Raw genomic sequence first — 18,996 nt, 5'->3', positions numbered from 1 at the left:
TGTGTGTGTGCGCGTGTGTGTGTGTGTGTGTGTGTGTGCGTGTGTGCGTGTACGTGTGTGCGTGTGTGTATCTGAGAGAAAAGGAGAAAGTGGGAGAGATGGAGCACCAGGGTGACATATTCTCCGATTTGACATGGAAAAAATGTAACTGCTCGATAACCCCCACCCTGTTCTCCTGTGCTTCTCTCCCTCATCGTAGAGTATTTGTATTTCATACCAGAGATATGGGGAGCAGGACTGGAATGCACCGAGTTCTGGTTTCTGAGTGAAAGGCGTTGTAACACTTTTGACACTAATCACAGAGTTCACATATTGGTTTGATTTCTGCAGATCAGGCTCTAATGGCCAAACACTCTCAGGGTTAATCAATGTGTGAGTAGACACCGAGGCAGTACTGGGCCTCACAACCACTCAGGTCACCAAATGTACAAGTGTGCAGTGCATGTGCGTGTGTGTGGGTGTGTGTGTTTTCTAGGGTAAAAAGGGAACATACTGAAACTACCTTGTTGATCCTAGTTGACTACCTCTCTTCCTGTGTGGGTGATCTTCATGGGAGAAGCAGAGCAGGAGGAGCTGGTAATGTGTTGGAGATCAGGCCTGTTGTCTGACAGAGACACAGCTGGATGTACAGAGTGCTAATGGGCTGGCCGTGAAGATACTCCAGCTGGATCCACTGGAGAAGTAAGACCACTACAGTGCCTCGTATAAAGTAAAGGTCATAGGTTCAGTTCGAGTTATTCTGTAAACGAGTGTCAAACTAAGTCCTTGCAATGTAAGAAAAACAAAACTTTAACTTCACTTAAGTGTTACTGTACACTTAGCTATATGTAGTAGTTACTTTAAAGTTTAATATTTTAGATAAAACATTTATGGTCAACATATACAAAAGCATAATATGGCGTATATTGTTTTGGATTAAACAATCCAACATTACACTATAGAATAACTTAATTTGAATGTGCTGCAACACATAAAATGCTGCTCACATGCATTATTATGAATAAAGCACTGGTGTGAACTTTGTTATGATGTTCTGAAAGGGGCAATTCTGCAAAAGTATTTTATTAACTTTGAATGCAGGACTCCTACTTATATTAATATTTTAACATTGTGTTGTGGCTACAAAGTATATCTTCTGAATCCTCTTCCACCACTGCAGGTAATGCACATCTTCAAAATGGGTATTACTTCACGCACCAATATCAGTCAAAATAAAGCAGACCAACTCTAGAAAACTTTTATTATTTCATCCTTTTGGAAACTGTAAACTTTGTAAATTGTAATTGCCCACACACCAGTCACACTCATATAGTACCACAGTTTGGAGACTTACATATTAATGGAACTCTAAAGTTGAGGTCTTTAAAAAATGTTAAGTAATATAGATATGAGAGCAATCCCATCGTGTAAATTAAAAAGGCAGCAGGCCTGCTGTGTGGCCTGGCTGCACTGAGCGAGTTTAAACAGATAATATGTCTTCTCTTTTGACTGATGAGCACACACACACACAGACAAACACACACACACACACACACACACACACACACACAGCATCTTGTAGCATGTTAACTGTGTTTATTTCAGCCCAGACTATGGGCAATAAAGCATTGCCGTTTTCAGCGCCCAGGCCAGCCGTGCAACCCTATTTGCCCAACAAACCCAGACACAGGCTGGGTAGAGATGCTGGACCGAGGGCCCCCTCCGCTGGAGAGCCCGGAGATCTTTGGCCGATGTGCTGATGTGTGACAGCATGTGTTTACTTATTATAGAGCTGACTGTATCTTATGTGACAGTGATGAAGGTCCATTATGGCTGAGTCCAGGTCCCAGAGGGATAAATACTAAGATGGCCAAGTTCCATGAGACCGATTTAAAATGCTTTGGTGCACATTCAGCTTGTAGTGGAGCGGGCATAATGAAATGAAATGTATCCAATTGTGTGTGTATCTGTGTTTACCATAGAGTTTTAAACAATAATCTGCTTTCAAATTATAAAATGTGTCAAACTACAATCTGTAGTGAGATAACTACTGACCACATATATTGACCATATATATTGAACTTTCTTAACTTACGAAAATTGGGCTGGGCTAAGGCAGCCGCGCTGCAACCCTAGTGGGAAATGGCTAACAAAAAACAAAATCAGACTGAATATTGCAGTGATACAGAAAGTGATACAGAAATGGCCTGTATATTGAAAATGGCTGGCTAGTAGGATGTACTGTCCTGCATGCCTTTTTTGGCTCTATTAAGGAAGCAAATGCAATAATGAAATGTCTTGCATTTGTGAAATGTATATAAGATCAGCAAGTGTCAGTGTAGCACACTGCTATCATTACGTGTCCCCACACAGAAATGAGACAGTTTGTGTGCACATGCACTTGGTCGTATGAGTGCAGCCGTTTTGAAGCAGTGTTTATGTTAAGCTGTGATTAACACCATCCAGGTGCTCTTGTTGGCGGAGCCGTCCAGCCGCTATTTTAGACACTCACACATTTTCCCTAAGGCTGGGTTCAGTCATCCACAGAGCTGGACGAGCCAACATGCTGAACTGCTGACCACCATTTATTCTGGGACTGTCTCATAAACGGTTCTTCTCCATGCAAAGACAGAGCGCATGCGTGAGGGGAAAAGAGATGTTGGTGGGGGGGGGGTGGAAGAATTCCACAGTGACAGTGAGTGTAAGTTAGTGGTCGAGGGTGGAGGGCGGAGGAAAAGGAAGCCAGGCAATGGAGGGGAAAGGGAATGGGGGGCGGTAAGAAACTAAGGTGTATACTGAGGTGTGATGGTCTGCGTCGGCGGGAACGAGTTGAAGATGGATGCCGCAGTGAATGTTCAGACAGCTATCAGACAGCAGTGAGCATTTCATTAACCCCATCTCCACTAGTCTAGACAGGAAGGCCAGGCTTAGGCCGCACACAGCACTGCCCTGTGAGGGGAGCTGGTCCGAGGGCTGCGTCCACCAGCTCCCCTGAGGAGCAGAAGCCTGTTTATTTAGGGATGGTAGTGTACATACATAGCTGTGTGAATCCACACTCTGTTTCTTTAAAATGGCCAGTGTGGTTTTCAGATGTACAGGACATCTCTCTGTGTCCACAGTGCTGCACATGACTGTGTTCATTACCAAGAAAATGTCAGGAAGTGAGGAGAAACAGGGAGACAGGGGGAGGTCAGTGGAAGGCCAGCGTACAAAACCCAGCAGAAAGGTGAAGCTGAGAAAAGAAAGTTATTGTTGTTGTTGATTTGTGAAACTCAAGGTGCTGGATGGAGATATGGGAGGTGGGATAGGGATCAGTGAATATGTTTTTGGGCAAAAAAGGATAGAGGAGTTGGCAGAACAACCCGCTGATATGTGTAAAATATTGTGTAACTGTTGGCAGTGCTAAGAACAGTGGTGTAATCGCTGGCATCTAACACTGATGTCTTACTCCCGCTCTGTATCAGCATAATCATGCACCTGTGTCCTAGACATGTTGGAGGAAAATCAAAATAATAAAGTTATTATTCAGGTTTTAGTGATACATTTTAAAAATTATTTCAGACAAGGTCAGTTTCATTTTGAACATACACAGTATGTCTTAAGCTTGTAATAATATTAATTTACCAATTATATTGCATAGAAATTAGAAAAACAAGATGTCTTGTTAGGAAAGGTATTTTAATTCACAGCTGAAGCAGGCTAAGTTAATTTGATAAATGTATTATAATATAGTATATGTAATATTGATAAAATAAGCTCTATATAGTGATTATAACACTGGAAGTCTGTAGACAACTTTTATTTAACGCACTGAACGGAAAAAAAGGCAATTAAAGACTTCCTCCTTGTAAAGAAAATATGATGTTGAACAGATGTAGGTTATTGGTTGCATGTGTTTTAATTACAGGACAGGAAGAGTGAGATATTTTCAAAGATGAGTTACAATCTTATACACAGCTGTAATAAATGAGTAAAAACAAATGAAAACCGATCTGGAATATCTAATCCAACCCCTTAACTAAAAATGTTAGATGTTGTTTATTTAGCCACAGTCAGTAGTGATTTAAAATAATTTGCTGTATTTTCATGTTATTTTTCTTTTGTCTATTTTAGGCCCAGCCCTGACTTCCCCACATTCCCATCCGTTGCTCTAAAGAGCAAACAGTAGGCCAACAACTAGTGTGTAGCACTCCCATAACCCCGCTGATCTGACAGTGAGAGAAGAGCGTGCACTTTTGATTAAACTACCACAGCCGTGTGTTTACTTCTAGTTAAGTGGAGGTCACAAGCATTTTTTTCTCTCGTTCCCCCTGCTCAATAAATCTCTTTCCGGCCAGGGGTGAAGAGGCTTAGGGCCGAGGGAGAGAGAGACCCCACGTTTGGTGGTCCTCTGTAGCCGGCGCTAGTGAGCGCAGGAGCTAAAAAAATAAACTCTCCCTTCTGGCACTGAGGGTGGGCGATGCCACTCTGCGACATGGGACGGCGGGTTCTGGTGAGTGTTACTGAACTGTCACTACCCCCACCCCAACCCCAGCCTCCACGAGTGCCCCCATCACTCCCCATCAGTGTCCCTCTAGGGCCGGGCAAGCAGGACAAGGGGTGGGGTCAGCGCCAGAAGCATTCCCTGCATTCCCAGCCAGCAGTGATGCGGCTGGCACATGCACAAACACAAGTTCACGCACAAGCACACAAGCAAATACAAAAACACACACACGCACGCAGCCCCATGCACACACTTACACTGCTGCAATAGTGCAGGCCACCGGGGCACACGTCACTGTTGTCAGATTGAACAAGACACAGAGCTAATCCAAACCAGGTCCAGGTCTTGGCTTCACTTCACACACACACACACACACACACACACACACACACACACACACACACACACACACACACACACACACACACACACACATATGCACACATGCACACATGCACAGACATAATGCACTGCATGCACCAACGCACAGGTACATTCACAATCTGATGCAAAAGCTTCTTATCCTTAACACATTCACATACAAAGCTGTGTGTGTGTGTGTGTGTGTGTGTGTGTGTGTGTGTGTGTGTGTGTGTGTGTGTGTGTGTGTGTGTGTGTGGCACTCCCATTGTGACTGTATCTGTCTCTTTGGTACTATTCACTAAGGATGTACTTTCTTTCCTTGGAGTATGTATCTGTGTGTGTGCCAGCACTGGGGAAGGGAAAGGTTTTTGGATTACCATGTCATCAGGACTGGAGGGTTGGTTATCAGGATTTAGGCTACACGTGTACACAGACACACCTAATACAACACGAACACACACTTCTCTCCCCTCTCTGTCCAGGATCTGGGTGTTCCACAGCACAACCCTCTCTCCTCTTGCTCCAGCCTTCCCCTGCACACTAAATGTTATCCTTTGGGCTCCTAATTGCCTGTAATTTGCTCGATGAAAGAATCCACAGCTTGTCTGGATCAGTGACGCGTGGTAACCTGAGAACCCCTGAGGGGGAAGCAGGGAGGAAGAGGGGAGGAAGGAGAGAGGACTAGAGAAGCTAGGCGGATTAGGAAGGCAGGACGTAAAGGTGAGGAGGAAGAGATGAAGAGAGGACAGAAATTAAAAAGTGAAGCTTGACAATTTTTTAAAAACTTTTTTAGAAGTTGTTTTTCAGACTTGAAAGAGTTCCAGTGCTGATGAACACAAAGTCAGATTAACAGTAAGGATATTTTTTAGCTTCCTCTAGTGGTTTCTAAACATGCATGCATTTTTGGCTTTACGTGCCCATGCCCAAGTACTTAAGAGATGTTTTTTTGTTCACCTCATAAAATGGGTTTAAATGGGATGTTTTTCTTTTATTGTTAGAAAAATACATTCAAAAAAATCTGCACTAGATTTTTTTCCACACGCATGCATCCATTACTCACCACATTTCACAGAACAATATCTTTGTTAGAACTGGTCTTTTGAGATTCTTCAATTATTTAGAATAATAAAGATACTTTTTATTTAATGACACAGTGAACAAATCTGTCCACAAAAATGTGTTAATTTAGACGATCGATTCTAGTGTCGATACGATTGATACTCAAAAAAAGAATCTGTTGCTCTCTCACATCTTGTATCCCTTTGTGTCTCTGCAATGTCTGTTTCGTTGTTGTCAACATATCGTGCACTCTGTTTGCTTCTCCACTGCTGTTTTTATGTTGTGTGCATTCAAACAACATATGCAGCGTACACACTGAATAGTTTCCAATAACTAAAGTTGCATTATGGCTGAACCAGGAGCACTGTTTGGTGCTCGTTAAGATTTTGCGTATTGATAATGCATTCACCTCATGACACACTGCACTCACCTACATAAAAAGTATAAGATGCTTAAAAAAAAAATATTGGCATATCAGTCATCCTGGCCCTTTATTGGTATTTAGCATAACCAAAATGTCAATATTGCCCAACCGATACAGAGGTTACATTGACCCATTTGAACTGGTTAACTCCGATCTTCTCATAGGTGCATATGCACACACATACTTACTCACAAACGTTCCTGATCAGAGTAAAGTGCAGTCTTATGTACAGGATGAAAGGTCTCGATTGTTTACTTTAATTTCCTGCGGTGAGGGATGATGAGTGCCTGCCTGCCAGCTCGCTCTGCTCTCCTGTCTCTCTCAGCCACTTCAACATGCCTCCTTCCCAGTGTACCAGAGAAGGCAGTGAGAAAGCCAGATGCATGTTTCTGTATAGGTCATCCACAGGAGAGGATTTGTCACCAAAGTCCCCCCCTAACTGCGCCCACCCGGCTCCCCTGCCTTCAAGTGGCTCTGTGCTGCTGTGGAGGTAAACTGCTGGGCCGTGGCTCCGTTTAAGCATTCCGTTGATTGCTATGAGATTATACTGCTCCCTTTCAGCTGGGGTCAACATCCTCATGTTTGACAGTTGGAATCACAAGCAAATTGTGTCATTTCCTACTTGTTGTAACTCTCAGCATGTATGAGTGCATGTATGTGTGGGGCGGTCTGATTTCCTTAGTCAGTCAACAGTTTCCCGGCTATTATATGACCTGTGTATTTGCAGTTAACTACAAGAGCATTTATTCTACTTTTCAATAAACTGAAGTCCTCTCTTCCACCCTTCTTTCTGGTCTACATGTCACTCATCATATTTCTGTTGTTAAGGGTTTTTTCTGTCAATATCAGTGTGTCTTTCCCTAAATATCAGTGCAGGAGTCTTATGTAGTCCTGTGGCCATTGCCAGCGGCATTGCACCCCGTTGTAGAGTCGAGCTGGTTTACAGTTTACATCAGCATGTTTGTCCTATACTCCTCCTAACTGGGACCACCCAGGAGAACAGTGGAGTTGTACTGGTCTCTCTTGCTCTCTCTTTCCACTGCTTTCTCTGTCTCTGATTCCCTCAGCTTCTTTGTGACTCTCTGTTTTCTGGATGGTGATATGGCGTCAGTCTTCTTCTCTCTTCTTTAAATCTAAAAACCTACGTTGGCAATAATGTTGATACTACAATATTGCCAAGGTTAACCTAACTATTACGGAATTTTCCCTGAGAACCAAAAGCAAACAAAGTTTCACAAAAAGATAAATAATGTAAACAGTAAAATCCTATGGACATGAGAAGCACAAAAGAGCACTCGTACAGGTTTTCTAATTCTGCAGGCAAGGGATCTTCAAGTGTTTATTTGGAGATTGATTTCTGGACATATGATACTGGCTTTCTGTAAGAATTGTTCTCTTAATTTGGCATAATTGGTGCATTCAGTGGGTAAAGGAACCTCTAAAACATCCTGGCTTCACTTGCTAGACAGTTTTTGCCTTTGTCAGTCCTGAGTCTGTACATTGTCATGTTTTTCTCAACTATAGTTAGCAGTCTGAAACAATAGTATATGGTTTTGTTTTCAGGTCCAATAACAAGTTTGTACTGCCCTCTTCGGTCTTAACACAACACACCAGCCTATTGTTTACACACTGGGGTCATGGACTCTGTAGCTGCAGATACCGCTCATATCTCTCTGTTGTGTCCTGATCTCTTGGGATGGACCATAATTGCCACACTCTGCACTGCCATGGTAACGCCATACATGCTACGAATAAAATGATTCATCACTTGAATGCCGGAGAATGCTTTTTGTTTTCCAATGAAGTTTGCTTTCTCTTTGAATGCAAAAAACGAAAATACTGGTTTAGATGGTGGATTTCTGGTCGTTCAGGATATGATGCTGTTTTTTGGATCACTCAGGTATGTTTGCAATGCTCTCAGTCACTCTTCTGTGCACAACAACAGTTAAATCTCAGTAAATACAAAACATTAAAATGGTACACCCAACACCCAGCCAGAAACAGTGAGTCAGTCTAGGTTTAGTTTTGCAGAACAGGCGAGTGTTACAGATCAGAGCTGATGGGAGGCCAGCGCTGTTGAGTGGTCAGTGCCAGTGGAAACAAAGAGATGTTTTGTTTGGATTACCTTCCATGTCTGAGCGCGATAGGCCCAAATGGGTGAGTGGAAGTGCAGGCGGCCTAATTGGACACTGACTGAAACATCACACTATTGGACTGCTGGCTCCTTGTGATGTCATTTTGGCTCACGGTTTCATTGAACACCAGTGTTTGCTAAATACATATCCAACCAATGTTCTCTCTCAGCAACAGCCAATCCTGTGCAGTGGGAGATTTATTTTCTAAAAGAGGAGAATTTAATTTGCAAATCAGCTGCAAAAGCTGTATTTGTTTAATGGCTGCACAACTTTGGTTTTAAAAAAAAACTGTAATAAACGAATACACAGTTAATATATTTACTACTTACTTTTATTTGATTTAATCCCAGAAAGCAATGTTCAGTTCAACAAAAGAAAATGTATGTTTGAATTAAATAATGAATTAATCTATTTCATTAACAGTTTCTTAAGCATTTGTTTCAATTTGACTGTTTTATAACATATAATTCACTTTCATGTCAGCTTTGAAAGTGTAAGCCCATTTTAATTTGATTATGATTTCATTTTTATTTGGAATAATATCTTCATCTACACATTCCGCAAATGTTACTAAACACAAACCTTTTCCTAAGTTAGTACACTATCTAATTGTAGTTTCAATTGTTATGGTGTTCTAAAAACTATATACATTATATTCTCACACAATACATTTAGTTTCACCACTTTTTGTAGCCACAAGTTTTGTTAACATGGCTGCAGAGTCAGAGTAGATGGGACAGGGAAAGAGAGATGAGAGGCTTTCCTTCAAGCCCTCTGCCTGTTAGCACGTCACAGCCAATCTAATCAGCCTCCCAGGACAAAAGAGGGGTACAGAGGAGCTCCCTAATTGCTCATTTGTTCTGTATCTCCAACCACTCAGCAGCGCTAACTGGCCCCAGTCTCAGCCCCCGAGCTTTCCCGTGCTTTGACTAACTGCATGCACACACGCAAATGCCCACACAGTAGATGTTTACTTGTAATCATGGCATTTAGTTACAATAATTTATTTCTCTCGTGTACATGACATGGAAAATACAAATCATTGCAGACCAGAGACCTTGGAGCCAAGTTAAGTTTTGCTATTATAGAGTTACAAGTAGGCATTTAGCTGACACAGTTCTGCAGAACAATCTACAGAGAGTGAGCAGGTAGGATATTCAGCCTGACATTTTTTATAAAAAGGCAAACTCTTGGTCTTACACAAATACCATAGTCAGGGTCACAAGTTGTTGCAGTTACAATTTGATTCAACTTGATTCAATTAAACTTGGCAGGAGAGTCAGACAGCAGCTTCAGCACTAAGGAAGAGCTGATGCAGCCACGAGGCAGAGGGGCAGGAAAACACAACTGTCACAAAACCACTACTTAATGCAACCTCAATGTCAACATCTGGGCCAAGACACTTCAGTTTTTTCATATTTTTCTCATTTACTGAATCTGTGTCTCTAACGGGAACTTTATTATTTGTATTATCACCAGATTAAAAGCCACACTCCAAATATTGTGACTGTCCTGTCAACACCTTATCTGAGTGGGACATGCAATCAGAGTACATGCAACACAATGTGCAAAGGAGTGTATCATCAATACACCAACATTATTATTATTTCTTGGTACTGTAATTGTTGCCAAGAAAATATTTTAAAACATACAGTACAGCCATATTGCAATGCAAATACAACAATAAAATGAGACTTACAATTATCATCAATAAGAATACATAACATAAGACATATATACTGTTTATAGTGTAATCAATATTAAAATTATTAGAAATAGATTTTGTTTTTATAAATGATCTACCTTGTTAAAAAATGAATGGGAAATGCAATACCTTTTAAAGAAGAGACTAAGTAGTTATAACATGCTGCATTCCTGCACCATTTTCCACTGTTATCTTGTTATCTTAATTATCACACAGATTTAGGAGCTCAAACACACACACACACACACACACACACACACACACACACACACACACACACACACACACACACACACACACACACACACACACACACAAACAGGCCTGCAGTCACTGGGTCACAGGGTTAACACAAGCCAATTACCAAAACAGTTAAGGAGGAGACAGGAAACACAATATTTACCACATGACTGCCAGAGTGATGTACTACACACAGACACATGTCGTTTATTTCTCGCTCTTTCACTTTACCCTCAGGTTTTACTTTTGAGAACAGTTTCTGTACAATCGTACAGAGTTAAGGCGAGCCTGACAAACAATAAGCAACTTCAGAGGATAGACATTTTGAAAAGTGATGATTTTTTAAGTTAAAATTATGTTTGTGTTTTATATTGTTCTTTTTTATTTTAAAAAGGCGGTCCACGATATAGACATGATATTACGTGTGAATTGATTAACAAACAACTACTCTTATGGCTTATCCCACCAGCTGTTTTTCCAACCGAAATGTATTTTACTGGATCAGTTAAAATCACATTTCTGGCATTTACAGTAAAATGTATTTACTGTAACAAAAACCACAAGATGAACCTGCTAACTGTTCACCTATCAGAGTTTTTGAGTCAGACTCATATCACACAGCCCGTTTTTGTATGCCGGGAGACAATGTTCATGCTTTGCTTTGATATTTTGACAGGACAGATAACTATAAATGTCCATGTATCAGACATGTTTATATTTGGGATGTTTGGTAAGACCCTGGCGTGTGGCTTTAGGACACTGCGGGGGGTCTCGCTGCTTCCTGTTTATCACATCTTCCACGTGAATGTCAAACAGTTTACCTAACAAGGTGCTCTCTCTCTGTCTTCTCACACGCATGCACACACACACATTCAAAGACTACACACATTCACTATCCACACAACAAACACTAGCTGATACACACACATGCACACAAAAACCATTGGACAAAACACCTGAATAAGTGCAAGTGTGTGCAGAAAACACACACACACAGTGTCACGCAAAAACACTAATGCTTATACAGAGTCAATGGGTTTAAGCGAGGCAGGAAGTGAATAGTTGAACATAATTTGACTTAAGTGGGAACTGGTGTCATCGTGAGGACACAACTTTTTCTGAATTTGATAATAAACAATACACTATACAAGCATTCGTGAAATCTTACTGTTATATCAACCCACAACATCCAAAATATGAAGTATGGAAAAACACGGCAAAATAAATGTAACTTTAGGCTTTATTTTAAACAGCAAATAATGAAAGAGATTATAAAAATAATCACAATAAGTAGAAGTTGTAGTATAGTAATAAGAGCATTATTTGTTTTCTATTACAATTACATACTTAATATCAATAAATTAAATAAATATCAATAAAATGAACTTGTGTCAAGCATCAAGATAAATTAACAAAATGCAATGTATATTTTGCTTTTGGATTTTAATAATTTCAGGATAAAAAATGTTGTTATTTTTTGCTTCAGACATTTTAATGATAAATGGTAAAATCAAGTTTAATTATAAAATATTAAGTAGTAATTTGCGAAGATCGGCAATACATTTTTAGTGTTACAGACAGTTTACATCTCAGTAACTTGTGGATGCTTATACATACCAGGAAAACATAACATGTTTGATACATAAATACTATATATTAATACTATTTTTAGAATCTATATATTCTTTATGGAAAACAATAAATACAGAAAGAAAGGAGAGGTTTTTATTTTATTTTTTATAATAGATAGGCACCATACTGTATAGGCTATGAGCGCCAAAAAATGTCTTCCGACTGCCAGTAAAAACATTGTCACTGTGGAGCCGTTCAGGAACAACTCTGGTCTTCCTGTCTTAGTTACAGGGCTTTCTCCAGACTTAACTGTCTTGTAAACCATGCAAAATCTACACAAAGTAACATGAGAGCTTCAAGTCAGAGGGAGAGAGGCACGTGAAAGACTGGAGGAGGTGAGGGCAATTTGCAAGCTCAGTTTTAGAGCTTTAGAGGATCTGCCATATATCTGATATCCACCATGGCTTTAAACCCTCGGTGGGTGGCTGAATGTGTGTTCGTGTGTGTTTGCGTGTCTCTTACCACATGCTTATGTCTGAACAAGGTATTGATTAAGGAAGTAAGAGCAGTTATCCCTTTAGCCCAGTAACCACAAAACTCCGTCTTTGCATGAAAATAAAAAACGTGATGCATTTTTATTTGTTATTTACTCCATTCAAAATTGATCTTAACAAAATAACTTTGTATGTATCAATTCATCTACCAAAAAAATCCACATTGAATTTAAACTCAATTGAACGTTTGACATATTTATACAGTTATGCAAAAACTGATTAAAGTATTAAGTTGGTACATACATTTACACATTATTTTACCTATTAATATAAAAACCAAATGCACTATTGTATATAGGTATATTTTCCCACTATTCAAAACATATAGTGTCTTTCATTTATGGTGCACAAAGCCCTTTTAAATTGCATCTGAATTTGACAGCAACATATATTTTTAATTTAAAAAAAACCATGCAAGATATTTTCCCTCCAATGATCGAATGAAGATTTTCTGATTTCTAATTTTGTTTGTGCTTGATTGGGGTGCTCTGATCCTTTAAACCAAGACAAGTGGCGATCTGCCTGCAGTAAAGCCATACATACATAATGCTTTTCTCTGTTCAGGCTGGCAGGACCGCAGCAAAGAGGGATGTAGATAGATGTCAAGACATATAAACGGACAAAACAGCAAGAGATTATAAACCAAATGGATTCCAGTGAGATTCAGTCCCCAGCCTCAATAATCAAACACAGTGTCGTACAGAACACATCGTCAGAGGTAAATGTCCGATTAGTTCCCTGTGTTCAAAACGCACCAAACAATTTCCACTATCTTTTTTACTAATTTCCCCTTTTCCCTCTGATATTTTTTTCCAATGAGGAGGATGAATACAAGACTGACGATTGTTTTGTCTGGATAGTGCGTTGTCTAATGCATGGATGTGTGTGTGTGTGTGTGTGTGTGTGTGTGTGTGTGTGTGTGTGTGTGTGTGTGTGTGTGTGTGTGTGTGTGTGTGTGTGTGTGTGTGTGTGTGTGTGTGTGTGTGTTTGCGTTCATATAAAAGAGACAGAGGAAAGGAGCGAATGAGACAGCAGATTAATGTGTGTGTGGGTGGTCTTGTGAAATGAGAGCGCACAGCCATGAAGGTTCTACACTGCGAGTGGAAGTGAACTGTTAAAGGCCGCAGGAGCAGCCTGAGTGAAATCACAATATGCCCAAATGAAAAAAACTACACGGAGAGGGGAAAACAGTGTCCCACCGAGACTTGCTGAGGGGCCGTGGACGGGCCTGGCTGCTCCCCTCTACAAAGCAACTCTTTCACGAGGGGAAACATTCATGGGTCGAGCGTTTTGCCTAATAAAGTTTCAATAGATTTAAATAGTTGGACAACCAAAACCAGGTCGGAGTGGAGCAGAAGGCCTTGAGTCATGAGAGCCTGCCGCCCTTAGCTTCTCTGACTGGGCCTCCTGAATCTACGTTCATAACAGGAAAGTGACTCAAAAAGTGTTCAGAGGAGAGACATGCATGACACAGGCTGCTCAGTTTCAAACCAACATTGCCAAATGAGATTTATATTTTCATTTTGAGGTATCGTGCAAGTTAAGAAATATTGACTCCAACAACATACACGAGTAGCTTTCCATGGCAATATGATATTGGAGACGATTGACAGAACCCTTACCTTTGATAGTGACTGTGTCGTTTTTTATATACTGGTGACCTTGAATGAATTTGAAGCAGACAAACACACTTTACCTCTATTTCCCAAAATGTTTTCCCCATCTCTCTCACAGTCCCTCACTCTCTCTGACAGGCTTCACTCTCTCAGTCTGTCTGTCTCTGTGGATTTCCTGTGGCCTCAGGGCTCCTCTATATCCACCCCCTCAACACACACACACACCCACATACATACACACAAGCACACATGCACAATCAGCTCAGTGTCTCTGGGGCCTCAATGATAGGGATCTCCAGCCCGGTCCACCACTTCCCTCTGGGGTCAGAATTGAAGGGATGCTGCCAATAACAGGGATGTTTGTGTGTGTGTGTGTGTGTGTGTGTGTGTGTGTGTGTGTGTGTGTGTGTGTGTGTGTGTGTGTGTGTGTGTGTGTGTGTGTGTGTGTGTGTGTGTGTGTGTGTGTGTGTGTGTGTGTGTGTGTGTGTGTGTGTGTCAGTCACTCTGTGTATATGTTTGCTTGCATGTGTCCCTCTGAAATTCTATCTACCTCAGACCTAGGTTTCCTTGCATGAGGGTTTGAATGCACCTCAGAAAACAATGGAGAGCTGAAAAAGACAGAGTGAGAGAGACTGAAAGACAGACAGAAAGAGACTTTGGCCTATGAAAAGAGGATAAGAAGGGCAGAAGCTGCAGGGCTTCAAAATATGCCAATGGTTTCCAGATGGGATTTGTTTGCCCTGCATGTTTCAATACATAGACCACTGTCCTCCACCAAGGATGTCAATACATACAAACACTCTTATGAGACACACAGAACCCCCTTAAAAAACACACCCACATATGTGAAACAGACAAGTAAAAAAATACTTATGAAAGTTGATGGTCTCTTCCCTCCCTTCCAACTGATAAATGACCCATGTTGTTTCATTAGGCAATACAAAAACAGAGGTATATCAATATCAGCATATACGATGTTCAAGAAATTGCAGCACAGAATTTTCAAATAAATGTTCGAGGTGTCACGAATACTTGGTTTGTCCATTGGAGAGAACTAAGAAGTTTCCTAAATAGTCAAATTTGAGCGATCTTTGGTGAGAAATGTTTGTTTAATTGATGGCTATACTTTTAGAACGTTACATCAGAAATGTCCTTATTTGACGATGTAGGAAGAAGACATAAGGGTTTGTCGCTTGACGCAAGTGAGTTTTTATGGCCACAATAAAATGAATTCCCACAGAAAAACTGAAAAAGGGGTTGGGGAGGTAATAGTGAGTTCATAAATATTGAAATAAAATGTTTAAATTGGTAGCTTGATACAAATATACATCACAAATTGAATTGAGTAACAGCAATGTTTGTAATCTCAAATATCGATTTCAGTATCAGGCTCAGTCAGGAAAACAAGTCAAAGTACTGCATTAATGTACAGTATAAGTCGAGGTTAGTACAGAATTAGCAACATGTGATAAATGTGACTTTTTATGTTGTTATAGATAAAGTTATAATTAGAAGGATTTGATAAACTACATATATTTTAGGATTCCTATAAATGATGCATCAACCTTTAAGAGGTGGGGGCTAGTTGAGGTGGAGCTAATGTGAACGATTTATGTTCTGTCGTGACAGTTTAATCAATGGAAATTATATTTTCAATTCCCAGGAACATTTCAGAAATCTAAACCTGTACTTAATTATTAATTTGAGTAGATGCACCATAGCTACTTTCCATCACCGAGAAAATTAAATAGGAAGATAGAGCTGCACACACACACACACACACACACACACACACACACACCCAGATGAACACGGTGTGGTCCTTCCCACGCACTGCTGTGGCCGTACAAAGAGTCAGTGTTCGGGGGCCTTCAGTGTGGCGATGCGTGACACGGCGGTGTGAAGCTGCCTGTAAAATCCACAGAAACAGGTAAGGGTCACAGACAACAGCACACATGAAGGGTCAGCCTGTGCTTTCTCACTGTGTCTGTGCCGAGTGTTTGGCTGTGTGTTTGTGTAGGGGTTGGGGTGTGAGTGTGTGTCCATTCCTCTGTATTTTTGGAAACCACAGCATATTCACTTGCACACATGGCACCACACCCATGATGTACTATCAGTGGATGTGAGCATCCAATAACCAACATCCTTTTCCCAATCACCATGATACACACACATATACACACACACACACACACACACACACACACACACACACACACACACACACACACACACACACACACACACACACACACACACACACACACACACACACACACACACACACACACACACACACACACACACACACACACACACGTACACACACACATACTATACATACAATAACAAGACTTTCTGCAACCACATACACAGTACGTACTCATTAACCTTCGAGCACCACATATGGTACCGCTTTTAACCCTCTCTTTTCACTGTCAAATACCAGAAGTTATCACCAACCAATGATGGATATATCTATAAACTGAGGATATATCATTAGCAATAGTTAACAGCCTCATATTGTTTACATCATTGATACACAGCTCTTGAGGAATGTCAAACAAGCGGTGTGGATAAATAAGTCTCCCAGGTGGGCTATTGATCTCCAAAGAGCGGTGCACTACACCCCAAGATCGATTGATACCTTCATTAGCCAATTGGATTGGCCCGAACCTCAATACAAAAATCTGTGTTTGTTATTGTGTGGAAAAATGAGTCCAGTGGGGATAAAGTTGGCCATGCTGATAAAAGGACAGGAGCAATAGTGACAGAGGGGGAAATAAAGAGAGGTAGAGGAATTGGTGTTGAGAGGAAGAAAGTGTATAAAACTGCAGATGTTGATGGTTCAGGTTAAGGGTTCACCTTAAATGAAAGAGAGAAGGAAAAAAGAAGACCAGTTATTTATCACATCCATTGAGCACATGTGCATGCATGTGAATGTATGTGCCTCTATGTGCTGGTGGTGTGTTGCCCCAGCATACATGAAATGGTGTATGTGCTGGCAGGCTGGTGTAACATCTGGTTTCCATGAGGGCCCAAGCAGGCTGAGAGCAGCCAAGTACAGCACAGAAGGTATTAGGGGTAATTTACTTATTAGAGAAAAAAGACTCAATCTCAGGAGCTGTAATTGTAAATGGAGATGGGGCTTATCTGAAGGACTATCAGTATCCCTGCAGGGGAAACACAAGCAGGCAAGCAGTGGCAGATTAACACACACACACACACACACACACACACACTCACACATGTACGTCATGGCCAGAAACACACACGTGTCCATGCAAACACAAGCACATACATACTGTAAACACACACATCAACACGATCCAACATTATTCTATTAGATTGTTTTTACTCGTGCTTATAAATTGCATTATCTCAACTGCTAACCCTTCGTGTCAGCGCTAAAACAACACGGCTGATAAATTAATAGCCTTCTTTAACAGGAGTCATGACTTAACTCTTCTGCTGTGAGGGCTGACTGCAGAATGGATGTGCAGTACGACAGCAAAAATATATTACAGTCTCAAGCTGAAGACTGTCTTTTTTTGTTTTATTTTATCTTGGTTTAGGTCAAATACGGAATGATAAGTGTATATGTGATTTAAGTGTAATGTGCAACATTTAGCATATTAACATACTTTTATAGATCAATTATAAGTACCCCAGGTGCAATGAAAAAAATATTTTGATTATTTTTATAATTTGAAATCACAAAATTGATTATTAAGATAAAGATAAAGATCTCTATTTTTTTTTTATGTTTGCAAACATATGATATGTTGAGCCTATTATCCAGGTTTGGAAAATACCATGCAGTAGTTACATTTTGTTTGAGTAAATTAACAAAAAAGCTAGAAAACAATGTGCCGCTTCTGAATAGATAGTTAAGATGATCACATACTGTACATGGTTGTAAACAATTATTGTTTGCAAATCTCTTTCATGTGAGGGGTTAAAATTGGGTTTTCATCAAGGCAAGAGCACTCCCTTGAGTCCCAAAATACAGGAAACTTTAATGTCCGGTATCCCTCCTTTTCTGCCATGCAACACACACACCAGAATAAACGTTTTTTCCTTGGCCAAACTGCTTCACAGTATGTGCGTCCAGGCAGGAGACCCACATTGGTGAGGTTTCATAGTGTTAGGATGACACCACTGCAATACAAAAGCAACTATTATTTTCCTAGTCATTTCAAATGTGCGTCATACTTGACCTGAACCTGGCGGAAATAAACCAGAAGCTAGGCCTGAACACTGGAAGCGTGACATGAAGGAGGGAAGAAAAAAATAAATATCTTACCTTGATTTACTCCAGGCAGTCTGATGATGCACTCTACCAACTTTGAAAGTGGCAGGAAGCTGTGAGTCAAGACACTTGTTCAATAATCTTATCATCATCTGTATCAACTAGTGCTTTTTACTTCATGGCAGTTTTTCGTTTTTACTGTCTAGACAGAGTTTTTCCTTTCGTGTGTGTTATTGTTGCTGCTGCATTTTGTCATGTGGAAGTAATTTTATTCAGGGTCACCAGGAGATGCCATCAGTGTTTAATGAAGCTGTTACACATGTCTGAAAAATGGTTACTGCTATCTATTTGTTAATCTGATGACGCTTTTGTGGCTGGTTAGTCATCATCCGTGCGCAACTGCAGCATGCTTGACATTTTTTTCCAACTTTTCTAAAAATGTCATACCATTACCTAGTTAAGAAACAAAAAAGGCCTGTGAAATACATGATATATTGATTCAACCAGCCTGACAACGCCCACAACCTTATCAACCCACAATCTTTCTGGGCCTCCACTGAGTTGCTGATCTGCCCTGATAGTTGACTTACCATGATCTATGTCTCTGGTTTACT

This window comes from Notothenia coriiceps, unplaced genomic scaffold (assembly GCF_000735185.1).
Source record: "Notothenia coriiceps isolate Sejong01 unplaced genomic scaffold, NC01 NC01_scaffold00000339, whole genome shotgun sequence".
NCBI classification, from domain to species: Eukaryota; Metazoa; Chordata; class Actinopteri; order Perciformes; family Nototheniidae; genus Notothenia; species Notothenia coriiceps.
Note: the sequence above shows the minus strand (reverse complement) of the source record.